The sequence below is a fragment of the Sycon ciliatum genome, chromosome 12 (genome assembly GCF_964019385.1).
Source record: "Sycon ciliatum chromosome 12, ocSycCili1.1, whole genome shotgun sequence".
In the NCBI taxonomy this organism is placed as follows: domain Eukaryota; kingdom Metazoa; phylum Porifera; class Calcarea; order Leucosolenida; family Sycettidae; genus Sycon; species Sycon ciliatum.
Window position 1 is genome coordinate 20405952 of NC_088654.1, and position 19161 is coordinate 20425112.

The window sequence follows — 19161 nt, forward strand, 5'->3', positions numbered from 1 at the left end:
ACACACACACACACACACACACACACACACACACACACACACACACACACACACACACACACACACACACACACACACACACACACACACCTGTCCTGTCCAGCCACTGCCACAAGGATCACTTGCAGGGGCAACGGAGAGAGAATAGGAGAACACTGTCCCATGGTGCCACGGACACAAAAACGACAGTTCGTCTGGAGGAGCGCCATTGGCACAAGCACATACACACACACCACGCAAAGAGAGCAAATTCTTCACGTACGAGCTCGTCTAATGGCATGGGAAGCAGTAGCCAACGTACTTTATAAACTCAGATGCCAAAGGAAACAGCTGAACTAGACAATGCCGTGAATTAGCGGGCAGCCAACGAGCAACATAGAGGGTACAATATTCACAAAGGATTGCAGGTGGCAGACCACACCATACAAGCAGGTATACAGAATGCAATCATGAATGACATACCGGAGGATGCACCCAGTGTGCTGACAATGCTCAACACCACGGCGGAGGCAGAACGTAATACAGAACAACAAGGGTAGTCAAGGCTTGTTTGCTGCTACTTCAAGTTTCATGCTTTCGCAATCATCAGGCAGCATGAAAATTGGGTGCTGACCATGCCGGTATATATGCCAGGAGAGGGTGGGTCTTGTAGTGCTGTATGAAAAGCTGTGTAAGAACATGTTGCCTGATGATTGCGAGAGCATGAAACTTGAAGTAGCAGCAAACAAGCCTTGATTGTCCTTGTTGTTCTGTTCTGAATGTAATGGCATACAAAGGCGAACATATTTTCCGAGTATAAGTCACACCCAGGTTTTCCTGTTGTAATGGGTAGCCGAGTGGTAGGCGCGGTGAAATCAACAAGAATTACTTTTATTCTACTTTCAGGTACACACCTGAGATATAATTATTAGTGAAAGAAGAAGCGGCAAAATAAATAAGATTCAAGACCTCTCCGGTGCTCACCTAGAGGTTGACTACTTCTTCGAGTTATCTTTCGTTGCTATCTAATCTAATCTTCTCTTCATCAAAACAGAAATGCTCAGCCGCTTTTATGCAGCAGACGCCGTACGCTTACATACGGAGATACACTAAATATACATCAGGCAAAGCTCCGTATTAGTTCCGTACTGCTTCCGTATTGGTCGGGCAGGGATACTACACCCTCCCTTCCTAAAGATAATCACGCCCTCGTGATTTTCAAAAAATTACTGAAGAGTTACGAAAACAGCGTCAACTGGAAGATGGCAAATTATATCGGAAATGATAACGTTTAGAGTAGACAGAATAAATGAACCGATAACAAATCATAAAGTAGAAGCACACCAGGTTCACACGATCTCACGGGGTCAAAAGGGGAAAGAACTGTCCTCCAAATAGGACCTGAAAATCCACAGCACTCTTGCTGCACAACGCTGGCACAACCCGCCAGGAACATCGCAGTTCAAAAACCGAACTGAATACACTATAACTATAAAGGGCGTTGTCACACACATTGTCCCACGTTAGCTGGGTAAGCCGTGGCTCACCATGATCAGACGCCTACCAAACTAAACTGGATTCACACACTCGCATAAAGGAAGACTAAAAAGAACAGGGAGACTGAAGGAAGAGAGGAAAGAAAATGCCATACCTAGAATCAGCGTTAGTAACCACGGCGGCGGCTGGAGCTATGGCGGAGGGCGAGCCAGGTTTTATCTTCATCTTGGTTGAGCCGGTCACTCAGAGCGGCTAGCTCGGCGTCAGACAAATGACTCCCTCCTCGTCTGGAATCGTGGTCTTCACATTGTCGATAGCATCGCTTTGCGCGACGTAAAGAGTGATGGTCTAGCCAGGAATAGTGTTGACGAAAATCTGCATCCCACCACGGAGACGAAGTACCAAGTGAAGAGTGGGCTCCTGCTTCCGACTGCGTGCCGGCGAAAATCAAACGCTGCTGGTCTTGGGGAATACCCTCCTTGTCTTGGTCAGCAGCCTGCATGTCGTCGTCCTCATCAGCTTCGCTATCACCACCGGTAGTATACATGTCGGTGGCGGGTCGTTTGGAATCGCCATTGGAGTCTCCAGTGTGTGCCGTGCGAAGAGAAGGGTGATCTATGCTAGCACCCTGACTGTGCTGCAGGCTAATAAGCAGGGCAAAGCCCAGGAAGGCAAGAAACATGATTCTCATCTTAATTCGTCGCACGGAGCTGCAGCGGGTTGAGCCATCGGAGTCTGGGGTCGAATCACGTTGTTTATTTAAAACTACACCGCTGCCACCAATGTAATGGGTAGCCGAGTGGTAGGCGCGGTGAAATCAACAAGAATTACTTTTATTCTACTTTCAGGTACACACCTGAGATATAATTATTAGTGAAAGAAGAAGCGGCAAAATAAATAAGATTCAAGACCTCTCCGGTGCTCACCTAGAGGTTGACTACTTCTTCGAGTTATCTTTCGTTGCTATCTAATCTAATCTTCTCTTCATCAAAACAGAAAAACGCAGCTGCTTTTATGCAGCAGACGCCGTACGCTTACATACGGAGATACACTAAATATACATCAGGCAAAGCTCCGTATTAGTTCCGTACTGCTTCCGTATTGGTCGGGCAGGGATACTACACCTGTTGCCATGAAATACAATCAGACCTCGCTTAACCGCATGCATCCGTTTTCCGCTAAATTATCCGGATGGGCGAGGGAACCGGATAACCGAACAGCGGTTATGCTGGATGCATCACGTATGCTGTAAATCTGTAACCAGCTATGTTCTTTCGGATGGCGAGGGATCCGGATAAAAGAGGCCGGATAAGCGAGGTCTGACTCTCCAGACAACTAACAATAATACTATACAGTTTCGCATGTCACTCAAAGCATGAGCTAACGCATCTGTTACAGACAACTACTCTGTTGTTTATTGCGGTTGACCGTCGTGGTAAAAGCCGCACTGACTTTTTTCGGGTGAATTGCTGGTGTTCAGAGTGCCCCTTACACTTTGGAAAATACGGTACATCAGAAAGTCACGTACCCAACAGACAATTGAACTGGACAGCAAGCCAAGCTGGTACAGGCCACACGCTGCAGAGCTGATCTGATACTCTGAAGACCGCCAGTAGCTGAACCTTTTCAATGCATAGCCGATGCAGGCACACATCGCACGCATGAAGAAAAACCCGACCATATTACATACAAATCGACAACTGTATAGTCAACAAATATTCGGCTATTTTCGGCCTGGTCAGGTTTGGCCGAAAATTTGTCGCGGTCGAAATTTTGTTTTGCAAGGTTCAGTGTGACAGTGTGTACAGGCAGCAGCAGTACAGGCCGAAAATTTGATGCGGCCGAAATGGGTTTTAGCCCTGGCAGTCCGAAATTTGAATGGGCCGAAAATTTGTCGACTTACAGAACCTCTAGTCCACAATTACACATAATTCTGGAAAATCAGAATAGGCAATGAAAAGGATGATGTGCTTGCTGAAACATCTCCACGCTTCAAATCCAGACTTCAATGTGCTTGTGGACGAAAAAACACCTGCAGAGAATACAGTGATGCAGAAAGAGAACACAGTTGTAAGGTCCTGAGGCGGGCTATGGGACTCCACATGCTGGCTATACGAACATTCAGAGCGGGCTATGGGACTCCACATGCTGGCTATACGAACATTCAGAGCGGGCTATGGGACTCCACATGCTGGCTATACGAACATTCAGAGCGGGCTATGGGACTCCACATGCTGGCTATACGAACATTCAGAGCGGGCTATGGGACTCCACATGCTGGCTATACGTACATGTACATTGAGAGCCAATGTACATTATACGCACAGGTTCCTAGCCAAAGGAGGGTAATAGGAGGGCGCAGCGCACCACCCCCCCCCCCCTCCACTCTGATTGACCCCCCCCCCCCCCCCCCTGTGAAAATGTGGCACTCCCTAGTAGGCATAGTCCCTATCCAATGGTCCTTTTTGTGTTTTTCAGGTAATTCAAGAAAAGTGCAGTCAATCATCGTGACTCACTAACAGAGTGCTCTTAGAGGCACACTTGTCTGGGGGTGAAGCTGGGGGTTCGCTCCCGTAAGTTGCATTTTGCATGGCAAGACAATCTTGAACAAAATGGACAAACGGGTTACGGGTCAACTGTTCCCCTGCCACTACCCCCCCCCCCCCTGGCTAGAACCCTGCCACTCCCCCCCCCCTGGCTAGAACCCTGACATGAATTCTCGAGTATTTCTCATTTTAGATCTGCCCGTACTGACTTCAGTTAAAATACCGTACCGTATTTCCCCGTAAGTTAGTACTTACTAACTTTCGAACTTAGCAGCCACATGAGTACTAACTTTCGGGGGTGGTACTATCTTTCGGGGAGTACTTTTTTATCGGGGGCAAATGACACGCAGTGGGAAGCCTGCGCAACTCTAGTGTCCGTGCATATGATGTATGTACTGTACGGTTCCGACGCCCTTGTAGGACAGGTACGCACTTACTATCTTTCGGGGGAACTGTCTTTCGGGGTGATAACCTCGGCAGTGGAAAGTGTATTTTTTATAGGGGGTACTAAGTCATTGGGGAGAACTTACTTACGGGGAAATACGGTATTTGCCGGAGTATAACGCGCACCCCCATTTTTTGAGCAACGTTTTTGGCAATTCAAGGAACAGCTGTACTACATACAGTCCATTCAGAAAAAAAAGATGAGCACTGGCTCTGGCGAGCCCCTGTATTTGGTGATTTTTTCATGATTTTGTCCTACAAAGCTACAGTGCAGTGCCGCGAGTTTGAAACTTAAAAAAGGGTCCAAAAAGGGTATCTCAACTCGGGATTCGAACCGCACAATGTATTATTGTTGTGCAAATGGAGTAAACGGCCTGGATTTCATGGTTTTCCCCATATCAGCGCTTTGGGGACAAACTTGGCCGAAATCCTATTCTTGTTATGGCTTGCTTTTTGGAGAAATAGACTTTAGAAACAAAATTGGAAGAGCATTCAATGGGGATTGACAAAAAATTGTGAAAAAGCTCAAAATTTGACCCATTTATGGCCAAAAGCTAGGATATCATCTTTTTATGAATGGACTGTAGTATAGAAGAGGTTGGTGCGACTTTGGCGATACTTGGGGAATTGTGTGTTGCTCCCTACATGGGAGCTCGTGGTTTTCCTGCCGACTTGAATTCTCACTTGACTGACTCACGACTGCCATCCAGAGAACACGAGAAGTCCATCGAACCGTCCACTCGGCAAACCTGCAAGAAAGCACTACTCCCTGCTCAATACACGGTGTTTCGGGGAATTCACCCCTCACCAGTTGAGCTTGAGTAGGCTGAGGAAGATCGTGCCTGAAGAGTACCACTTAAATAGTGCTCTCCAGGCACAAACATCACCAGGGATACAAACTTACAGCGACGCTCCATTTCCAGCGCGACAAACACCTCGTAAACACCAGATAGCAGCGTGAGTCTGTGTCGCTCATGGAGGTGCTGAAGGGAGTGATGCTTTCTTGCAGGTTTGCCGAGTGGACGGTTCGATGGACTTCTCGTGTCCTCTGGATGGCAGGCATGAGTCAGTCAAGTGAGAATTCAAGTCGGCAGGAAAACCGCAAGCTCCCATGTAGTGTGCAACACACAATTTCCCAAGTATCGCCGAAGTCGCACCAACCTCTTCTTCTCATTGTTGTCCCAGCACAGGCTTGCGAATTAGATGGTTTGGAGGCAACACCGTTGTGAATGGCCAACGGTTCTCAGCGCTTGTTTGTAGTCCATTGTCTTTTGCTTTGTCTTGTAATTATTATTATGATGTCCTCCCTTGTCAAACCTACTATGCAGTGCACTTTACACCCGTCTACACAACAATGCGTGCGTTCACGGTGCTGAAGGACGTTCTACTAACCCACCAACTCAGTCATATTGTATACAACTTTGAGACCCAGCGCGACGGCAACACTTGACATGACCGCTTGTCGGGCCAACATTTTGTCACTAGTGTTGTTTCATCCTTGAATTTTGTCCCATTGGAGTATTTGATTGTTATCTTTCAAGCACATGGTATCTTGCAAGAATACCTTGTGATACTTTTTTGGCATTGTTTAGGTGTTATTAATCACTATTGATTCTTTATAATAGTCTGTGTTACAATTTGTTAAAGGGGAAGTTAAGATGGGTAGGCTGCATTCAATTGACCGTAACATTGGTGTCTCTCAATGGATTTGAGTGACATTTTCACCGCACACTCCTGCCACTATGCTGGCCCTCTGGACATGTCGGATTAAAAATGTTCTTGCGCCTCACTGACAGGCTTTCCAGGCCGGAAAAACTCAAAATTCCGGCATAGTGCCACGGTGTGCGAGCCACCCAAGAGCCAAAAAAATGCATTTACAAAATTTTCACATTTTCTTGCCCATTCTGTCCGTGCGCGGGATCCAAACCTAAAAAAAGTCCAGAAGCAGCCCTGGGTGGTGGGATAGGGCCCCTCAACATGGCCCTGGAATCTGTCACAACGGCACGAGTGGGAGTTCTCTCACAGATTCCCACAGACCGAAGTCAATTTTTGATTTTTTTAGGTTTAGCACGCGCTACGAGGTCGTACCTTTGATACAACATCCAGTGCTGGGACCTCCACAGCAAGCCATTTCCACAGCGCTGCACACCAAATCCAGAATACCCTAAAAAAATCGGCAAAGACTACCACTCACATTCCACTACTGCCTAGTACTGAATCCTACCTGAATTCTGGGCACGACTCAAACTTGCCAAAGTCACTAAATCAACGTCAACTACAATAATCAAGCCACATATCTGCAACGTCACGAGGGTGCTGGCAAAAGTCCTCCAGCCCAATACATGGCCAAAAAACGTGATTTTTTGGACTTGGGGCAAAATTCTGCACACTTTCGCGTTTTCCATGATACGACAAGTTGCACACGGTCTGCCCAGATTCAAATACAGTGCTGCCAAAAATGACAGCGTGCAACAAAAAAATCTTTCCTTGCAAGGGCACATTTTTGGCCATAACTCTTCAACGGCTGGTCAGATCGAGGCAAAATTTTCAGAGATTTTGCAGCTATTCATGCTCTTTCAACTGATGTAGTACTCGATATGAATTTACAAATTAGATTTTTCAGGGATTTTTGGGTAGTCTGCCACCTTAAGCCTAAAATCAAAATTTTCACCAGTTGTAGTCTTTGGGGTGCTGAGTAGAATGGTCTTGGTCCGAGGAAGCTGAGACGCTCCATTCCTCCTTTATTCCTAATTTAACTCGCGCACTTCCACCGAAACTGGGTGACTGCGCCCTACTACAGTAGATGGGGATTTGTATGCAAAAAGTCACTAAAAGCGCCATTTCGTTCTTATAAAATCACGGATGACCGCGATTGGCCCATATGTTGTACAGTCGAATGTCACTTATCCGACCACTTCGGGAATCAGGCATGTTGGATAACTGGATATGTTGGATAACTGATATCATTTTTTATGTGCATATATGGCTGGATTTCACTGATTTATGTACACAATACCCAAACGAGAGAGCTTGGAAGCTCAGGGCCCTACGCTATGCTTTTTTTTGCCTTGATGACCTAGACAAAAAAAAGCATAGGGATGTTATGAATTCTTTAAAAAATTCCTTTTTTTTAAGACATAACCTGGGATTCGAACCCGCACTATCGCGCGCCCTGCATGCATCCCCCGATACACTTCGCATACATACTAATTCTTCCAAGTTGCTTCACGTTATGATCTTGCATTTGAAAGCCCTATTTGAATATGCATTGTGGCCAGCCGTCTTTGATGGTACGGTACGGTACGGGACAGGTACGATCGAGGGTAATACGACACCGTCTACCGCCTTGATGAAAAAAAATCTTGCGGCCAGCTGTATGTGGCCAGCTGTGTTTGATGGTACGGTACGGTACGGGACAGATACGGGATAGCGCCAGGCGTGACACAAACAAACAAACAAACAAACACACAAATACCAAATTAAAGCTGTGTGGACCCTGGCTAGCGCCAGACGTTACTGAAGTAACGTCTTCTGCATAGGTACGGGAATAATGCATATTCATGAATTGCTCCATGTACACATACATGTTAGCATACTTGACCACATCTACTTCAAGTAAATGCATATTACACCGCATAATATACAAAAATTTTTAAGAATTTTCCTGTTGAGAGTCATAAAATTACCACTCCCGGGCTTGTCGGATAACCGGCGTGCTCGGATAACTGGCGACCGGATAAGTGACATTGGACTGTAGTCTTTTGGACGCTGAGTCAACTGGTTTTGGTCCGAGAATGCTGCGATGCAGAATTCCTCCTATATTCCCCATCGAACATGGTTGAACAGGCGGTCACGTGCTCCTGCGTGCCCAAGTCACCTGGTCACCGCGCCAGCAAGCAACAACTAACTGTTACTTTCACACCAAGGTTCAACTCGAGTTCAACTCGACTGCCAGGAGTGCGCCCAAAAAAGGTCAAACAGGCTGTAAGTGGTACCCTGCAGGCGCTAGGCTAGGCATGGTGACCAGGTGACTGGTGTGCACAGGAACACGTCACCGCTTGTTCAACCATGCTCGATTGTGAATAAAGGAGGAACGCTGATTCGCAGCATTCTCGGACCTAAACCAGTCGACTCAGCGTCAAAAAGATTACAACATATGGGCCAATCACGGCCATTCGTACTTTTATAAGAACGAAATGGCGCTTTTAGTGACTTTTTGCATACAAATCCCCATCTAGTAGGGCGCAGTCACCCAGTTTTGGTGGAAGTATGCAAGTTCGACTGGGAATGAAGGAGGAATGGGGCGTCTCAGCTTCCTCGGACCAAGACCATTCGCCTCAGCACCCCGAAGACTACAACTGGTGAACATTTGATTTTAGGCTTAACTTCCCCTTTAATTAGTACAACGATGCTTTATGATGAGCGTTGTGCGAAAGCAAGTTCGATACATTTTCATATTTTTCATCGTTCCTATTATTGTTCTTTACATTACATTTCCATCACAGTTATCCCTTTGTCCATCACCACGTTGTCTAGAATTTGTTCGTGACATCTCAATACAAACTTCGTAACATGACGCTTCAGCTGATTCTGTTTATTGCCATCCTAAAACATTTGTCACCTCGTCGCCTGTTCAATTATTATTATTATTCCCGTAGCTATGCAGAAGGCGTTACGTCAGTAACGTCTGGCGCTAGCCAGGGTCCACGTAGCTTTAATTCCCGTAGCTATGCAGAAGACGTTACTTCAGTAACGTCTGGCGCTAGCCAGGGTCCACACAGCTTTAATTCCCGTAGCTATGCAGAAGACGGTACTTCAGTAACGTCTGGCGCTAGCCAGGGTCCACACAGCTTTAATTTGGTATTTGTGTGTTTGTGTGTTTGTTTGTTTGTTTGTGTCACGCCTGGCGCTATCCCGTATCTGACGGCAAAAAATCATAGGGATGTTATAAATTTTTCAATTCTCCTACTTTTTCAGGCATATCCTGGGATTCGAACCCGCACTATCGCCCTACATGCATTCCTCCATACACTTCGCATTCATACCCATTCTTCCAAGTTGCTTCACGTTATGATCTTGCGTTTGAAAGCCCTATTTGAATATTGCGGCCAGCTGTATGTGGCCAGCTGTGTTTGATGGTACGGTACGGGAGACGGTGTCGTATTACCCTCGATCGTACCTGTCCCGTACCTATCCCTACCGTACCGTACCATCAAAGACGGCTGGCCACAATGCATATTCAAATAGGGCTTTCAAATGCAAGATCATAATGTGAAGCAACTTGGAAGAATTAGTATGTATGCGAAGTGTATCGGGGGATGCATGCAGGGCGCGATAGTGCGGGTTCGAATCCCAGGTTATGTCTTAAAAAAAGGAATTTTTAAAGAATTGTATAACATCCCTATGCTTTTTTTGTCTAGGTCATCAAGGCAAAAAAGCATAGCGTAGGGCCCTGAGCTTCCAAGCTCTCTCGTTTGGTATTTGTTTGTTTGTGTGTTTGTTTGTTTGTTTGTGTCACGCCTGGCGCTATCCCGTATCTGACGGCAAAAAAATCATAGGGATGTTATAAATTTCAATTCTCCTATTTTTTCAGGCATATCCTGGGATTCAAACCCGCACTATCGCACTACATGCATTCCCCCATACACTTCGAATTCATACCCATTCTTCCAAGTTGCTTCACGTTATGATCTTGCGTTTGAAAGCCCTATTTGAATATTGCGGGCAGCTGTATGTGGCCAGCTGTGTTTGATGGTACGGTACGGGAGACGGTGTCGTATTACCCTCGATCGTACCTGTCCCGTACCTATCCCTACCGTACTGTACCAGCAAAGACGGCTGGCCACAATGCATATTCAAATAGGGCTTTCAAAGGCAAGATCATAATGTGAAGCAACTTGGAAGAATTAGTATGTATTCGAAGTTTATCGGGCGATGCATGCAGGGCACGATAGTGCGGGTTCGAATCCCAGGTTATGTCTTAAAAAAAAAGGAATTTTTTAAAGACCGGGGGATGCATGCAGGGCGCGATAGTGCGGGTTTGAATCCCAGGTTATGTCTTTTAAAATAAAAGGAATTTTTTAATGACCGGGGGATGCATGCAGGGCGCGATAGTGCGGGTTCGAATCCCAGGTTATGTCTTAAAAAAAAGGAATTTTTCAAAGACCGGGGATGCATGCAGGGCGCGATAGTGCGGGTTCGAATCCCAGGTTATGTTTTTACAAAAAAGGAATTTTTTAAAGAATTTATATCATCCCTATGCTTTTTTTTGTCTAGGTCATCAAGGAAAAAAGCATAGCGTAGGGCCCTGAGCTTCCAAGCTCTCTCGTTCCGTGTTTGTTTGTTTGTTTGTGCCATCGGCATGCCTGGCGCTTTCCTGTACCTGTCCCGTACCATCAAAGACAGCTGGCCACAATATTCAAATAGAGCTTATACGGAGTTGTACGGTATAAGGATGTCGTATAGCATGTCGTACAACAGTACGATGAAATTGAGGGAGAAACCAGCGACCGCTTGGGAACGATGACCATTACAACAGTCTTATTGTGAGTGAGAGTCAGGCCAAGTTTCTGAAGATCAGTAGTGAGTGCTATCCTGAGCATTATGTTAGCATTATAAAAGCATAGACAGGATCCGTATGATAGGAGATCCAAGTTGCTGAAGATCAGTAGTCATTGCCGATAACGTGCAGAAAAACTAAATCCGCAGCCTCTTTTGCCGTCGGACAGGATGCGTATTCTAGGAGACTGTAAAGTTATGTAATGTGCTAAACAGGCAACCATGCATTCGGCCGTCAGCAACAGTTAAGCACAAGCACACTATCAAGGCAAGGACATTATTGTATTATTGTACTTGTTTCGTATTGTATGGAATATAATTTTTACCTCATTGGCTCAACAAGTCAATGTATTACTCCCTGCCTACCGAGATTAGGATATCTGAAACCCGTGGTGTATTTAGCCGGCACGTTAAGTCCCATTTCCACAGGTATAGATTCCATCCTCGAGGTTTTCTCACTTCCTGATTACCCCCCCCCCCTTCTTTATGAGTACCCTTTTCGCTTGCTTCTACTCAGACTTCTTAATAATATATTAACCTCTTCACATTAATCTTTTTTATCTTAGTATTTTCTTCCTTTTAAGAATTGCACCCTATTGTACACGCATTGTACACGTATATTTATTCTCGGAGACCCCCTTGATTTAGGCTTCGGCCTTTGGGGAATCCCTCAAATAAATAATAATAATAATAATAATTACTACAAAAAGGCCAGAAAATTCGATTATAAGGAGATCAAAAGGAAAAGAAGGAGCAAACCAAAAGTGGATGAAGTGAGAGTAAATAACAATCCCCAATAAATTCTACTAATTCTGCAATTACTTTTGCCTAACTCATATTCAAACGGATTGAGGAGTTCTAATAACATGTATGATGAGCTAGGCAAAAAGCATAGCGTAGGGTCCTGAGCTTCCAAGCTCTCTCGTTTATTTATATTAATGAGGGTGAGGGGGGGGGGGGGGCCCGGGGGGTATCGAACCTCTGGGACAACTGAAGGTACAACAAAGTTTGCTTTACATAATATTGATTGATTGATTTTATTTTACTTCGCAAGTTCAAACGGGTTCCTGGCCCAGTTATATGAAAGCGAAGGATAGAATTTGCCAAAATCCTAATGAGCAACAGCATAGGCAATATTATCATAGAAGTGGAGTACTATGCGAGCGAGAATATTGAGAAGAAAAGGAACATGTCAAAACCTGACGAAACACAACCTATTCCAGGCATACATAAGGAAGGCAGGCTAGCTTAAAATCTTGCAATCTGGATACGGTGCGCACCTCTCTAGGCAAACTGTTCCACAGCAATGCTCCTGCGGTGGCGAATCTCGTTTGGCCACACCGAATGCGAGCTGGCTGGCTGAGCAGACCATTGGCATGCTGATGGCGCGTACTTCTGCTTACACACGAATAATCTCTTATTCGACTTGCTGTGTATGACTCTTTAATTAAAAATACATTTCGTCAGGGGATTCACGATCTTTGTCTGTCTTGTCGTGATTCAGGTCTACCCTCGTTAGTGCGACAGTTAAAACCGATGTCGTTCGTACTAACGAGGGTGGACTTGAATCACGCCAATTGTTGCTTTATGACCAGACTAGGACAGTGGACTATACATGTACATACCTGAGGCTGAGGTCTGGGGCGTCCGGTAGTTCGTTGCTGGTTCTCACACCAACAAGCATTTTGACTTCCAGACAACGTAATAAATTCTGTACGTCGTAAAACTGAGAAAGGTTGCTCTGCTGCAATATGGATGACCGGAAGGGGAAATCTCTCGGGGGGGGGGGGGGGGGACGCATTCCAGATTGTGTTTAGGGACTATCCTTGCCCACAGCAGGAGAAGTCACAATAGCATTCATGGAAGTCTTCCATGCCAAATCAAAGACAATCAAAAATTTTGCTTCTGCTCGAAATCGGCTACAGTAGGAAAGTGGAAGAATGGCCCAGCGTCGTCATCTTCATGGTGCAAAAGGATTTGGGGTCATGGCGCCCGCAGGCACAGCGCAGTCAGTGTGTGTAGACTGCTGTACTGTAGCTGTGGATATGGATGTGCAGCTGGGTGGTCTTGGCGTAGAATCTACACGTACACGCCGTCCACCATGGTTGAAGATGTGAAGTAAACAAGGACATTTCAAGAAGTAGTTGGCCCGAATTTGGCGAAGTAAACGTTCCGCGGCATGAATCTACTTTCTTCGAAATTGAGTCCACTCCGGCGTTATCTCCGCCGCAACCAGTGAGTCACTAATCACAGATAGCCGTGGGTTCCACGACCATTGTCCGGTCCGAGAACCGTTGGATTACAATCTGCTTCGACGCGAGCCGTTCATTTGGAAATTTCTCATCGTCAAGGTAGAGTGATAGGGAGAGCGATATGATAGAACTATAATCATGATGTTTCAGAGTGAAGTTGCTGCACGTCAATTAGTGGTGTATGTTCTGTTACCCGTAGTACAATGCCGTGTACGTTCCTTCAAGTTTATTCCTTTTCCAAGAATAGCGGCAAAGGGGGATTTCGTTTAGGTCTACATATTTTCGGTAAAAAAACTACTTCTTTCGGTAGATATGCGTTGATCTTCTACCGGTAGATTCTGATTTCCTCCGCCGGCTTCAGGTTGGTAGAGGAAGGTGGAAGCAGGGAGCCCTACACATACCGGGAACTGACACGGCACCATAACTCTTGTTTGATGATTGCCTCACGGGTGAACCCTGTAGATTTTCAAAAAATCCACCAAACTTGTTTGAAACCGCAATAAGGCTGAAACACGGATGCTGTCACGAATTTGTCATGGTGTAGCATTATTTTGACAACAGGATCTACAGAAATGTGTTGTGCTTGATTTCGTCGTGTGAGATAGAATGTCTAATCGCGTAGACTGCAACGTTTACAAGTACTTTCTCCGCGTCATTAAAATTGTCGCTTCGCACATCGCAATGTCAGTGACTTGCTGGCCTTAGTCAGACTATCGGAATGGCTGTTTTCTGTGTTCGAACATTGGTGCGACTCTTCCTGCGCAATGTCTACTTGTTACTGAAGCTCGGAGCTCGGAGCTGTGTTCCGCACCAAACAAATTCACCGCGCTCCGCACTATTTTGCCCCAGCGCGCGTATCTTTTTGTCTGGAGTTCGTGCCGTCCCACATCATTCGCGTGGGTGTTTATTTTATCAAGACTGCAAGCTCGAGTATAAGAATCCTGGTTTCTCTCCTGAATTCTAAATGCCGAAGTTGACGATGACAAGAACAAAGTGTTCTCGAATTCGTAAAATGCGCTACGTGTGGGGCATGTTGCTGCGAAGGTAGCAGGTCTGAAAACACTAACAAAATCAGCTTTGCTTGCCAAGGAAGGAAGGTGCGGAACTAATAGAGACCATCAGCAAACTGTCACGCTAAAGGGTAAACGATTGGACAGCTCCGATTGCCAATCGTAAAAGCATGCGCGGCACGAAGCCGTGCGTTGAACCATTCAGGCACGCGATGCGTGATGCGTGCTTCTGACATGTCCCAAGACTGTTGGCAGGGAGATGACCAATTATTTTTTTACTCGAGAAGGTGGTCGAGTCGTGCTTTCAAGCGCGATAGGAAGATCGAAGTGCGCGTTCATGTCAGAAATCCAATCAAAAGTCTTGTTCATGTTCAGCCCTTCGCGAAGTATTTACAAGTTCGATATGAGTGTCAATCGTGGGCGCATGTCAGAAATGTAATCAAAACCTCCCACTCGTGTTCGATCAGCCTTCATCACAGCCCTTCGCGCTGCGCGCGGCGGGCTGTGATTCCATACATCAACCGAAATCGTAATCATTTCGTGATCACCCGTTGGGGCTGCTCCAATCGTGCTCACGAAGCGATTCGATTTTCCCCGCGCGCCGGCCTCGTTCCCAGTTTGTCCCAATCGTCGCTCCCGACGGTTTCCTAATGGTCTCTAGTATCGACACAGCACCATTCAATCTTGCAGAAGTATGGTGGCACGCCTTGCTGAGGTTGAATAATTGACCGTTCACCAGGAGCAAGAATCAGCTACTGCTGATGCAAATTCCAGATGCGCTGGAAAGTGTTGGCTGACTAGTGATCATACATACATAGTGTGGAATGCAGTCATTTCTGATTGTGTGCTCAATGACAGCTCGTGAAGGACCCAAACAGAAATTGAGAGCAATTTGCTTGTAGTACATGTACAAGCAAGCAGTCCTAGTTTACTAGATTCCGCAAATTGGATTTGCAGCAGAGAGGAAGTCAAGTTGCCCGGTAGATCGTTAGACAATTGCCGGCACAATAAGATCATGTCAGATCACTTTTAAAGCAATACAGTACTCGTTGTTCATTGCAATAGCCGAGAGACAATAGTCAACTACATGTCTAGTATGTTTAACAGAGCAATAAATACTATGGAAGTTGCTGACAAGCTTCGATCAAAACTATTACTAGTATACAGTTGTCACGAAGCGACAGGTCTCTCAATTATTCCCCAAACCGGTACACGCATAGCAACCAATCCTTGATGTTACGGATAGGAGTTGATGGAGAATGCGATAAACGAGAAGGAAAGAAAGAGTAGAGAAGGTGCGAGAGCTGTCTGTGCCAACTTCACATGCAGAGGCGGCGCACCCGCACACTCTGGACAAAATATTGCTCCACATATTCAGATGTCGAAAGGATAACTCCTGTTACACGGACAACAGTCACAACACCAAAGAAGAAGAAATGCATTCTCTCCCGAGGATGGGGAAAGAAAAATTGGAGAAAGGAAGCCAAGAGAAAAGACTGGAGTAGAAGACATGAAGACAAGAAATCGAATGTGAGCAACATGAACAAGAGCAAATATTGCGAAGCCGCCCAAGGCAGGAAACTGACGTCCATGAGGAGATAATGTGACCCGGTGACTGTGGCGTCCCCGGTAGCAGAACCGGCCACACAGTCGTCTGGCAATGCAGTACTCACTGGGTGACTTGGACCGGAATCGTAATGCAGAATTATGCAGCCCATTGGGCTACGGAAACTCGCAAGGACACATAGCAAAGAACGCAAAGAAAGGAGGACTGACGCGCACATCATAATCATAACTTGAGTCAAACATGAGGAAATCACAATACGGGGGGGGGGGGGGGGGAGGAGGAGGAGAGGTGGAATGGAGAACAGCAACACTGAACACGTTTGGGTTAAGTGAACAAGATGAATCGATTAGCGAAGACGGCAACAACGACGCGGATGTTTCAGAACATTTTTCTTCGTTCTTCCACACTGGTGTGGATTGCGTTGAGCCGCGTACTAGTAACAAGTACACCCGGACGTCTCTTATCCGGGCACCTTGGGACCGGGCACTGCCCTTATTTCAGATTTGCCCGTATGGGGCCGTATCTCAGGATAACTCATGTACCATGTATCATGTCGTTTTTTGAAGAAGTTTATTTGGCACGTATTGCAGATGTTCAGGTTTCAAAAAGAATCCATTGATAAAAAATGTGTGGATTACACCAGTTGACAGTGACAAGTAAGCACTTGTGCATACGAAAAACGTTCAAACCCCCCAAATTCAAAAGCATTATTGCCATAGGAACTCAAGCTGAAGGTGCCCGGTAGAGAGACGTGCCCGCATCTGAGGCATCCGGATAAGAGACGTTTGAGTGTAGAAACACTTGCATCTGTTCTACAGATACTTGAGAAAGAGAACAGTATGAACTTTGGTGTTTTGAGCACTCGTCTACAGTAGCCATCTATCGTTTGCCGTAAATGTACTGAAAACTGCAGTGCCGTACCCGAGGGCGATTTTGTATTAAATGTTTTAGGTACAGTGGTCCCTCTATAATCCGGCACCATTTGTGCTACTGAAAATCTGCTGGATTAACAAATCTGATTTTCAGCTAGAACGTGCATGAAGAGGACATTTTGGCTACTGAAAATTGTGCTGGTTTATCGAGGGTGCTGGATTAGAGAGGGACGACTGTATCTAGTGTATACACTCAAACGTCTCTTATCCGGACGCCTCAGATACGGGCACATCTCTCTACCGGGCACCTTCAGCTTGAGTTCCTATGGCAATAATGCTTCGATTTTGGGGAGTTGAACGTTTTTCATATGCACAAGTGCTTACTTGTCACTGCCAACTGGTGTAATCCACACATTTTTATCAATGGATTCTTTTTGAAACCTGAAACATCTGCAATACGTGCCAAATAAACTTCTTCAAAAAACGACATGATACATGGTAGATGAGTTATCCTGAGATACGGCCCCACACGGGCAAATCTGAAATACGGGCAGTGCCCGGTCCCAAGGTGCCCGGATAAGAGACGTCCGAGTGTACATGTAATTCCAAAGTCAATGTACACTGTACCGGTAAATACATGCACTCGTTCAATAGGTGAAGTATTGGGACCGTGGGTTTGAGTGAGTATACAATGTAGTAGACAAATGGGTAACGATTCTAACGAACGTGGTCGGTCCTAAAAAAAAATAGACTTTGGAAGATGGATCTGGCAACCAAATTTGCCCCAAACGATTCTATATTTTTGGGGGATACATTGGCAAGTGATGTAAATGCTAACAATCAATAGTTTAAAAAGCCAGTCCCTTTGCGCAGTGAAAATATATGCTTGTTAACTTGCTATATGTTCAATATGTGCAAAAGTTGCGATCATTAAAATTCTTAAAATTTGGTAAGAACTACGTGAAATGTCGTTGTTTCCGACTATTAGTAATTAGGTAGACTTATATTGGCAAGACACAGCGAATCCACACAAAGAATCTATTCACTTGTTACATCCATACGAAAGTGCGAAGGTAATCATACTTTCAGGCTCTGATTCGAGCACGAAGTTTAGCAGGGTTTGTTTAGATGGCTGTGCTAGTGTGTGGCGACAGCCTTTACCTGCGCCTATGGATTTCTGGTTCAGAGTGGTCAATCTTGGTCAAACTTTAGGAAACATGTTCATTCGATCCCCATTTTCAATACATTTTGACAATCACAAACCATTCTTACCTGTCGCCCAAGAGCTGGGATGCAGATCCATCTGAGGTGCTGTAAGGCATACTACTTGCGTATATGACCACTTGAGATCATTTTGACGTTCCACAGTAGGTGAAAACGACTCACGCAAGGGCATTCACCATCAACAAACACTTCTCATCAATCTGATCTTATTTTGGAAAAATCTCGGCGTCGTTTTCTTTCTTTTCTGAGCTAGTCAAACGCCATGCACAGTTTCTCTGCGCGTGTCACCTCCCGGTATGTGTAGGACTCCCTGGGTAGAAGTAGGTAGGTGCACGGGATTTCTACGCATATTCACGGCTAACTGTGGGAGTTGTTTTTCCACAAATTGTAAGGGGGGGGGGGGGGATAGAGGGGACGGCTCTTTTACAGTAAGGTTTGACGGCAAAATTGTGCAGACCCAAACCAATCATGAATGTGGATTGTTCGCTCGAAATATATTCGTGGTAGGAAGCTGGTACGTTGAAGTTTGTTCTGAGGCCAGAGTCGATGAGCCTGAGCCACTCCTCTTTGTTCATCCCTTGCATCCAAGTCGTGCGACTTTCCTTTCAAATTGTGGTGTCTCAGAGGTGCCTCCAAGGTAGAAGCAATTTTGGAGTCCGCTGCAACTTCACTCTGAGTTCTGAAGTTCTGTACTTAGTCTTGTTTATCGCTCCACGACGGCCAGTACAGAGAAACAATAAACATTGTGAACATGTGCTTCATTAGTTCTCATTAGTGTCTGCTGCTTATTAATCCTGGTTCACATTCAATGCTACGCTGACGGTACAGGATTTAAGGGCCTGTCGGGACGGCTGGGGTGAGCTGTAGAATCTTGTATGATTCGTACGACACAACATGCAGTAGTTGTTGAGATGTTCAACGGCGAACGGCGCGAGTCATAAGGCACGGTCCTTTGTCCTTAGTGACTTTCGGACCTAATTTCTTGTTTTTTCTTGACTTCTTTTCAATAGTTTTCTTCTTGAGTGAAGTGGAATCAAGTTCACAAGAACAGTTTTTCATGAAGACCAAAAAAATGAGCCCTGGGGATTTTGCCCTTCTCATAATATAAGCGCCCACGTGGCCGACCCCATCTCAGATGGATTGACAATATTAAAAATGATATATAGCATGCCAATATTGATATTTCTGACTGCTTAGAACTGGCTCTAGACA